We start from the raw sequence: 9,882 nt of genomic DNA, 5'->3' as shown, positions 1-9,882 counted from the left end.
TGCATGCGAGGGAAGGAAGGTCACGATAATCCACATTCAGTAACAGAATATGGCCGACCGTGGGTGCCGTGTGATAGTGAAATCTGTCAGATCTGCCTGCCCGCTCTCCTTCTCTGTGTGTCCTGCTTGAAATTTCTGTTTGATTCTTCGGTGGCGAGAAAAGGCAGTCATTAATACAGCGCAATATCATCCATGTCCTTTGGTGCTAAGGGAATCCTTTACCGCATCCCTCCTCCGAAGTTATGTAAATCAAAATGTGCATCAAAAGCCATTTGCCACATTAAGCACTGCCTGCAAATATATGTGTACATGCAAGCAACCTTGACGAGCCGAAGAGTCCCTGTTGTATCTGAAATTCCCTTACCTCATTTTAAAATCAACCATGCTTAAAAAATGAAGATATAATCAAGCAGCTAGCTTTGAAAATCAATGCATTCAGCTTGTTTACTTATGAATAAGAGAAATGTGCTATTTGTGTCCATCAGAAATTCTCTCTTCTCTTTTTTTTATCTGATCCATACAGGAGTAAAGAATCATGCATTATTCATACAAAACTTTAAATCTAGTTTGTATGTTTTCAATTCAGTTAGGGTGAGAAAAAAACAAAACAAGACTTTGGCACTGAAATATGTTTCGGAGAGTCCAGCTGAGAGATGTCTTCCCACTAAAAAAAATAAAATAAAATAACACTGCACACAAGTTTCTGCTGCAGAAACTGAAACGGGTCACGTCGGGCCGCTTGCGCCCGCCTGGAGTCGCGGCGGCGACAGTCGCTCTTGCAACTGGTCCTAAAAAAATGGGGTGTGATTTTCTATCTCAAGGCAACGGCAAAAGCAGAGAGATGTGTTCTCCTCCAGGACTGTTCCGCTCTGGTTAAGGAGTTCTTCAAGCTTGTTCTTGACATTTTATCCACGCTGGGCTTTTTTCGGCTCAGATGTCTGAGAACCATTGAGCGATTAGTCAGGAAAAAATTGAGGTGGGCGTGGTCAGTGCAGAAAAGAAGAAAAGAGAAGAAGCCTTTCCTGCCTGAACAGGAGCAGCTGGCCCGAGGTGAGGAGGAAGTACGTCTCTCGACACCACAAATGAAGATGGGAAATCATTTGTACAATGGTGTAGCCAGAACGTTGTGCACAGAGGAGACGTTCAGATGAAGAGTGCACCTCAGCACTTGAGTTGCTTGTGCAGCGCGGAAGCACGACTCCTTAACAAACATCCTTTCTCCTTCACCTTGAAAAATGAACAAATATCTCAGTTCCTATGGAGTCAAGATTTATAACACATTCAAGAACTCAGGACACGTCAACGCCTCCCACGAAGGCTGTGAAAGGCAACGCTTCAATGTAATTATCATTACACAAGTTATAATAGCACAAATTATAAAATACGACCTTACTAACTTCTTCCACCAGTCTGAGCTTTGCCCCTTTGTCTTTTGGCTGACCATCAAGCAGATGAAGAACTGTGAAAAGGCAAAGCGGTGCACGGGCTGGAGGGGCCCTACTTTAACATAATTACCCTGAGTATTTCCTGTTGCCTGGGTGATGTGCATTCAGGCTTCTTGAGACTTTTTTTTTTTAAACTTGATGGACAGCTCATACATGAAAATAAGAGCATGCACTTTCCGTCACCTCTCTTTTGAGTTTACCGTGGGGGCTTACTGTACCAAACCTAATAGCTCAACTAATGCCAACATCGGTCTTTTTTCTAAATTCGGGTGGTTTCCATGGTGAACAATGAACCCTGAGGACGGAGTAACATGCAGATTGGCCAGGGTTGGAAGACAGGGAGCCACATTTCTTTCGCATCATTGTGTCTCCTGTTCCCCTTGTTCTTGCTTTGATGTTTTGATTCCTGTTTTTTTTACTACTGTGGTTTATGGATTTCTCCCACCATCTGGATTTACCTGAGGAGGAGTGATCTGGCTTTGACCCATGTCTGCATACTGGCCGAGTTTGCGTCGATAAAATCAATCAGCGGTAAAATCAACCACCTCAGCTGCTCCATCGCAGCGTTCTGCATTAACCCAACGCATGTTCGCTGTGTTGGTGATAAGATCCTGTTGTAGCTAGTGTGATGAATGTCTGAACATCCAAATAACTCACTGAAATGGGTTGCTGGTTGTTGGATCCATCCAGGACAACTCAGCTCGCCTATTTACCCTCATTTACCAGCGATTTTTGCCCTTTTCAAACATGGCAGCAGCGCTGATGTACGATCAACTTACCAATGATAGATCACAGTTTGGGATAAAAGGAGTAATTATCTGAGGTGAGGGAGCCATATTTCAAAAACAGCAAAAGCAGTTATTAATAAGCAAATCTCCTGAGCTTTTCCAACTCATCAATACCTCCTTTGGGGATTTAGTGGATTATCACAACATTAAATTATCACGAAGCAGAAAATTACAATGTATGAAATGGAGTTAAAGTAAATAATAGTCAGATGCACCCCAGCAATGCAAACTAAACCTTTACCAGCTATATGTACTGGAATAGCATATGCAGATATATGTTTGCACTGTAGCCTTAGTGGGGACGGGGTTTCAGTCACGAGTGAGCCATCCATAGAAATGTTGACAAAGATCTTCCTCCATGGGCGGTAAAATGCTGCTCTGTCGTGTTTCTGCTGTAGGCAAACACACGTGATTTGAAGATGAATTTCAGCAGTTGTTAATTAACGTTGCCCATCAAACAATCAATAATGCGGTGAAGACAATATTCTAAAAAATCCTTTGTTTTCTAATGTGGCTACAACGAAACACTTGAAAATAAATCAATTTGGTTCCCCGACAGCCACTTGTAGATTAACGAATGCGTTCACTACGTCCACGGATCAGCCTTTTTTATTTTTTTTTTCCCCTTTGTTATATAAGATAATAAAGGGCAGCTGTCAGAACTCTTTGTGTTGGTCAATTGGATTCCTGTGGTGGAGCAGATTGAAGTGACTTGACCCGACATACACAAAAGGGTCTGAAAGAGAGAATGGATTTCTGTCACAGTTGGAAATGTAACGGCTTGATTGAACAGTGAGATATCGTATTGCTCATACTGATGTGACTAATTAGTCGCTGCCCTTGATAAATTGCACTTTATTTTACTTTCTATTGTTTGTTTCTGAGTCACCCTTTGCATCTACTCCCATGGTTGGGGAACAACAACTTAATCTGCAGCTTGGAAAATACACAGGAGAGCAGCCAAAGATTACCCCATCAGTGATGCGTATGCACCTTTAATACAGTGCTATATTCATTCTTTTAAAGCATTTGGAGCTTCAACACGTCGTGTGTTGTCATAGGAACATCTAGCGAACGTTATTCCATGAGCTTTCTTTTCCCTTGCGCTCGGTCTTGGCCAGCAATAGAGGGAAATCTGGGGGAGCGTTATTAACCTTGAATTGTTTGTTCTGCCTTACATGTATGCATGAAAGATCAGTCCCTAATTCCACCCCCGATAGGAAACCATTTACAAACCTGCCACAAAATGAAACCTGTCAAAAACCAACACAATTGAAATTTGTTAAATTAATGAGATGAAAAGGATTTAAAAGGGCGGCAGCAGGTAGACCAGATGACGGGGTCAATGGGAGACGCCACGAAACTGATTATGATAGATGATGACAGATTGGAACATTTGTGCACGCTGGGGGGAATTAATTGGAAAATCCGTAACCATTAGTTACCACCAAACAATTTGAATACATCTGATTCATAAAATCCCTGGCATTTTCAGATGCATGTCGGTGAAACCTTCAGCACAGTCTGAACGAAGGCTGGAGGACTCCTCTTACATCAGATATCTCTGAGTGTCTGGGAAATGCACTCCACCAGTAAGATGCATTGTTGGATTTAGTTCCTTTTCCTTAAAATAGTGTTTTGTTTTGGGGCTTTTTTCTCTCCGCTCTGCACAAACTACAGGGTTAAGAAAGTGCAAATACATTAATTTAGCCAGTGCAGATTTTTATAGTTGCCCCCTCGGTCTAAAATGGTAGACTGGTGTAACAAACTTCTGGTTAAATATTCAAATCATATCCCCACAGAGTTTTGAATGAAAATGATAAATGGAAAACAATTCTGTCAACATGGAAATTGCAGGTTGCGCGCTGTAATTACAAGCTCTCATATCCATGGAAAGGTGTTTGAATATGCAGATTGAACGTTGGAGAGCTCACTTCTGCGGCTGTAGATGTTATTTCCTCATTGGACGCCACGCAATGATCTGTGGTCAGGGACCGTTTTCATAAATAACCGAGTTCAAGATATTGTAAGAGCCGGGGAATGATATCGCAAATTCCTCTCCAAGATTGCAGAGTTCAAAAAATAATTGGACATCCGGGCAGTCATTTAGCTTAATTGGTTTCCCATGACTCGCTTCATGTAGCCGTTTTGCTGCACTGTACAGAAGAGCGAAACAGGATTCTATCACCTCTAATGATAAATTATAAACACTTCCACAGAACGGGGGGGGGGGGGGGGGGGGTGGGGAGCTAGCTAAAATATTGAAAAAATCTAAAAGCATGTGGTGATAATTTTCAATTAAAAATGCATTTTTGGCAAAAGAACTGAAAAAGTGTGAAATAATTTCCTTTGGCAGCCGCGGGGTCATTAGCATAGATAAGGCTTTATTTCCTGATAATTTGTTATTCCCACACTGTAACACATGGTTAACTACCTTGGTGGGACTGTGGTGCCCACAGCAGGTGCTCCTCAAGTCTGGAAGAATGTTGCAATCAGAGCCATGAAGGCAGGTGCCAGAATGAAATTTTCGATCCCAAAAGGTCCTTCAGACCCAATGAACTTCTAACTCAGCTGTTCTCCCCCTCTGTCGCACTAGTGAGCCCAGCCACAAATGCAGAGATTGGTGAGTAATAAGGTGAATCATTGCAATTTGTTAGAAAAGTCTTATAAATTCTTTAGCGAAACACTAAATTGAACGCTCAGTCGAGTGAGGGCGGGGAGGGTGGAGGTCCGGCTGGAGCCTCGGGCTCTTCGGTATGTTCCTCAGATGTTCCCGATTATGGACGGTTTGAAGCACCAGGGACCAGTGTCAGCATGCTAATGCTCAGCAGACACTTCCATTTCTGATTCCAATCGATATAATCAGCACTAAAAACCCAACCTGCTAATAGTAGTTGGTGTCTACATGTCTCTTGGCGTCCCCCCCCCCCCCCCCCCCAAAAGAGGTCAGCGTGCTTTGCATATCAATAGCAGCTGCTCTGCTGTTAGCTTGTCTGGGATTCGACTGCTGGGCGAAAAACACCACTCCAGCCAGACGCTTTGAAGTTTCGGCCAATATTCCAAATGTGTCAGTCTATCTGTATACGGTAGCCGCCGTCACGGCCAAGAAAAGCGTCTAACTGAGTTGAAACTGCATTTCTTTATTTCTCCCCACTGCAGCAGCAATTAGGAATTCAGCATCTGAGATGAAGTAAATATTGTGGAAAACTTTGCGTTCGAAAAGTGCTTTCGGGGCGGTTTTCTGCAGAACTGCAGCACTGTCAAAGTGGGCGGCGGTGCTGATGTGAAGGCTTGACCACACACGTCGAAAGAAACCTGCCACTTCTGCACTTTCCTCCTTCTTTTGGTACGTACCCCTGACCCGCTTTAACAAAATAATATAGTCAGCATCATCGCGCCGCTCCTAATGACATGTAATCACAGCGGTTTCCTGCATAATGCCTTCAGCAGAACTTTAAGGCGTCCAGGGACATTTTAGCAGATGGCGATGCGCGACTTCACTAAACTGAGCAAGATCAGATATCTTTCAATGCCTCAGTAAATAGACCATCACATATATTCAGGTTTAGAGAGGAAGATGGTGAATTTGGCTAATTTTCTTGATGGTTCAATGATGTGTTGCAGGCTGAAGGTTGTGAATAGCGTTGATTGACGTTTCTCATCTTTTATTTCCTCCAGGGGGTTTTAAAGAAGAGCGTTAAAGTTACTCATGTCAATCTTCACCCACTTTGGGGGGAAAAAAATAATAATAATGGGCCGCATCGCTGTTTGAAAACTCTTCATGTTTGCTTTTGCTGATTCCGTTCCGACTTGTAGCCCATCCCTTTTTCAAAGCAAATGAAAGCAAAGTAGGACCACAGCGGAATGTTAATGTGGAAGCAATTAGAAGTAAATCCGTGAATTTGACGGCGATGATGTTTATGCATTCCCGACAGCGGCGTTTGCTGAGACTGTACGGACTCAAACGTGATCTGAAACTTGTTTAAGGAGACCCTCCGTGGAATGGTCTCAGGGAAGCTTTTAATCAAATCTATGATTGAAAAAGTAAAATCAACATCTTCAAAGTCTCTTTTCTTATTATTAGCCAAACAGGTGTAGACAGGGAAAATGCTGTTTGATGATTTCTTGCTTATACGAGGAGCAAATCTTGGCACAGGTTGAATAGTTTTACAGTGAAATGTTTGTATGCTTGGACATTTCTATCTACTAAAGCTACTTGAACATTCCAGGTGGTCGAAAGAGGAGCAAACCATTGACCACTTGCTGTGAAATCCTTGGAAGATTTCGCCTCCTGGCCTGGTTTTCTCCATGTCCTGTAAGGGACTGGTGGCCTGTCCAGGTCGTGTCCCTGCCTCCCCATGGTGAGTCCTGGGAAAGGCTCCAGCACCCACTCCAACCCTGACTGGGTGCACATGGGTGGGGCTTGGAAGCAATTGCATTGGTGTTCAGCTCTTGCTGCAGAGCACGCATGTCTATGTGCACGTGCAGTACATGCACTTGTTATTTGTAATAGTGTGCATGTTTGACAATACACCAGCTGTTTGTATTCCCACACCGCTGTGCTGTTGCACGCTTGCAGGCCTGTGTGCTTTGGCAAATGTGGTTTTTCTTTTGAACCTGCAGGTCCTTCTGCAGTATTAATGACCTCTTAGATCCATTTATTTCCTTTACTGCCTCTTACTTTTCCTCAGGTAAATGGGTGAGTCGCTCACAGCAAATTTAAGAGGCTACTATTAGGTAGCATCATTAGCAACAACACCCCCGGACTCTCTCCGTGTTCAGTGCAAACGCGAGCGGCTGGCAGCTGGGTGCAGGACTGGGCGGCAGAAAATCTACACTTTTAGTGGGCAATGTATTAATATGAATCAAGCAGACAGTCTGGGATGGCTGGCAGCTGTGTGGGGTCCCAAGCCCCATCCCAGGATGCACCTTGGTCCCCAATAAGTGTGAGCAGCAATGAGGTGTATCATAGTGACTTTTAATTTCCCTGCACACCGCATCATATTTGCAACACACCGAGGGAGCTGTTAGAGATGCCCAGATTATTTTCTTTTGTAATTTTCACATCTTCACTCCCCCCTTCCTTCCTTCCCGAGCCCCCAAATGGAAATTCAATTTGTGAGAAAGACGTTTCAAAGGAGGCTATTTTCATCTTCCCAACAAGAGAATGACGAAGGGTTCTGTAGAAAAAAACGACTCCTCATTGACGTCCTTCCGTGTGACCTCGTCACCAGTACCGCTCTACCGGCTCCACAAGCTACTCCCCTTTCTGGTCCCCAACCAGTTTAAAGTGCTCTGCATCTTACAAACAGTCGATTTCCAAGGCAAAGTGTGCCACCTGCTTTTGGCAGCTGGGCACCCTGGCAAATGTAGATAAATGAATAGAGTCACCTGAGGGATTTTATGAATCTGCTGCTGCTTGGCAGATTTATTTGCTCACCGCCACCGAGAGCTGCACTGCTAAGCACAGATTACGGTATACAGCGCGGCTGCCCCTGCCCGTTCTCGTGCCCTATAGCCTTGGTCTGCACGCCCATGCAGCTACAGAGAGATCACTGACCTGTAATTCATCAGTATTGTGAATTGTAAACCACAGTTGTGCATTTTGTGGCATTTTGTGGCATCCCTCCACATTATCAGTAAAGCTCTGCAACAGATTGGATGATGCCCTTGGGAATCTGAGAATGTGTTTGTTTAATGTCTGATCTAATCTTACATCATTATGCAGGACATTAGTGTAAATCTTATAACAGCGTAATTACGCTGAATGATTAAATGTTGGGTTTTCACGTATAGCGAGACACTATGTGGCGTCTATATGGCACCGTCAAGAGTATTATTAGATGTTCTTTTGCTATTGTGTGTGCCAGATCATGGAATATAGTGCGGGAAAACAAATCAGGCTAATGCTCAGTGAAGGTCAAAAGATTCTAGAATGCAATAATTAGCTGTATAGTGTTCAAAAGTATGTACTGTATGTCGCACATCACAGATGTCAGAGAATGAAATCTTGACTGATTCCACAATATAAACATTACTCATGACCCACTGAGGCCTCCCTATATTTAGACTGGCTCCCAATCAAACAGTGGATGGTTTCTTGGAGATCTCCTCCCAAGAAATGAGATGGATTAAATCATCCAGCAAGTAGAGGTGATCGGTCGCTATTGTTAATGCAGGGTGCCCTGTTCCCACCCTCATGAAGGCTGTTTCTGATGGTTTAGGCAGAAGCGTTAATGCAAGTAACCAGCTGGAGGTCAATCTGGGGGGGCTCTTCCTGTTCCTCCTCACGCGCTGGAGAAGATAGCGGTCTTGCTCCTGTGTGTGCTCCCTCACGGTCCCCTCCTCCTCTCCTGGTGTACTAGCCTGTCTCTCTGTGTCTTCTTCATGCTCCTAACGCTGTGCTGTGGACACAACAAGCCTCCTGGCCGCAGCATGTATGTATACGCACCATCCTGGAGGAGCTGCACTGCCTGAGCAGCTTCTGCCCGACGCTGATACAGCCTCACGCTGCCACCAGCGGCAACGGCGGAAGGATAACGAAATGGCCTGTGGCCACCACCTGCAAAGCCATTCCTAATAGAGGCTCTAATTGCCTCTCCTTTCTACCTGCTGGCTGTCCTGTTTGCACAACAGCACACAACATTAATTAACAACCATTGTTTTCTAATTGGTCTTGTTGATATCCTGGAAATGACTTTTCTTTCCACTGTGATAATTGTGCATTTCCTTATTTTGCTTTGCTTCTTTTCCGAGCAGTGTAATGTAATCAGACTATATTCTAATCATACATTCATAATCTGTAGTTTATCTTGCAAAAGAAAAATGACCAAATTTCCTCTTCGCCTGAACGCACCTTCAGTCTCTTTCTGGCGGAGCGGAGCTTTTTAAGCGTTTCTCAGCCCTTTTGAAAATTAGGTCAAACTTCAGACCCAACACACAGCAGCCAGAGAAGCGTCTGACTCTGAGGGGAGTTCTGACACCGAGGTGGCTCCAGTGGCCGGAGGCACTTGGTCACCTCACTGGTCCACCAAAATGATTACATTTAACTTCGTTGTGACCCTCTAACCCAAGAACAAATCCAGCCTGGTTTTCAGAAATGTTCACAAACAGGATTTGTGCTGTGCAGTGATTTATGGATGGATTTGTGAGTTTGTTTAGATTGTTCAGCAAATTAACAACATTTTAAGGAATCGGGGAAACAAGCACATATTTAACCTACTTTCCTCTCAGATTATGAATCCATTTTTAAAAGTGGGCTGACTCTCCCATTATCAGAGCGGACCCATGGGTGTTTTTAATAGTCTCATTAATTAATTGCACATAAGCAGCTGTTCATTTTCTTTTTTATTGGCTTTAGGCGTGTGGGAATAAAGAGGTCCGTGCAGGGAAGGAAAACAAACATCACGTGTAACAGTGACATGCAGAAGGATTTGCATATTTACAGCGTTTGGCAGTGGAGAGGACCTGATTTTTCACTTCTGATGGGTGACTTCAGCTTGAATTTAGCATAGCAGATACAGATTTTGGAGCTCTGACTGGCTGTAGCATAATTATGAGAATTTGTTATCCTCCAGCCTGTAAATATAAACTGCATAAAAACCAAATGATGATTTCAGTTTACAGAAAATAAAGACAAAACGCTTTAG

This window comes from Takifugu flavidus, chromosome 2 (assembly GCF_003711565.1).
Source record: "Takifugu flavidus isolate HTHZ2018 chromosome 2, ASM371156v2, whole genome shotgun sequence".
Classification (NCBI taxonomy): Eukaryota; Metazoa; Chordata; class Actinopteri; order Tetraodontiformes; family Tetraodontidae; genus Takifugu; species Takifugu flavidus.
Note: the sequence above shows the minus strand (reverse complement) of the source record.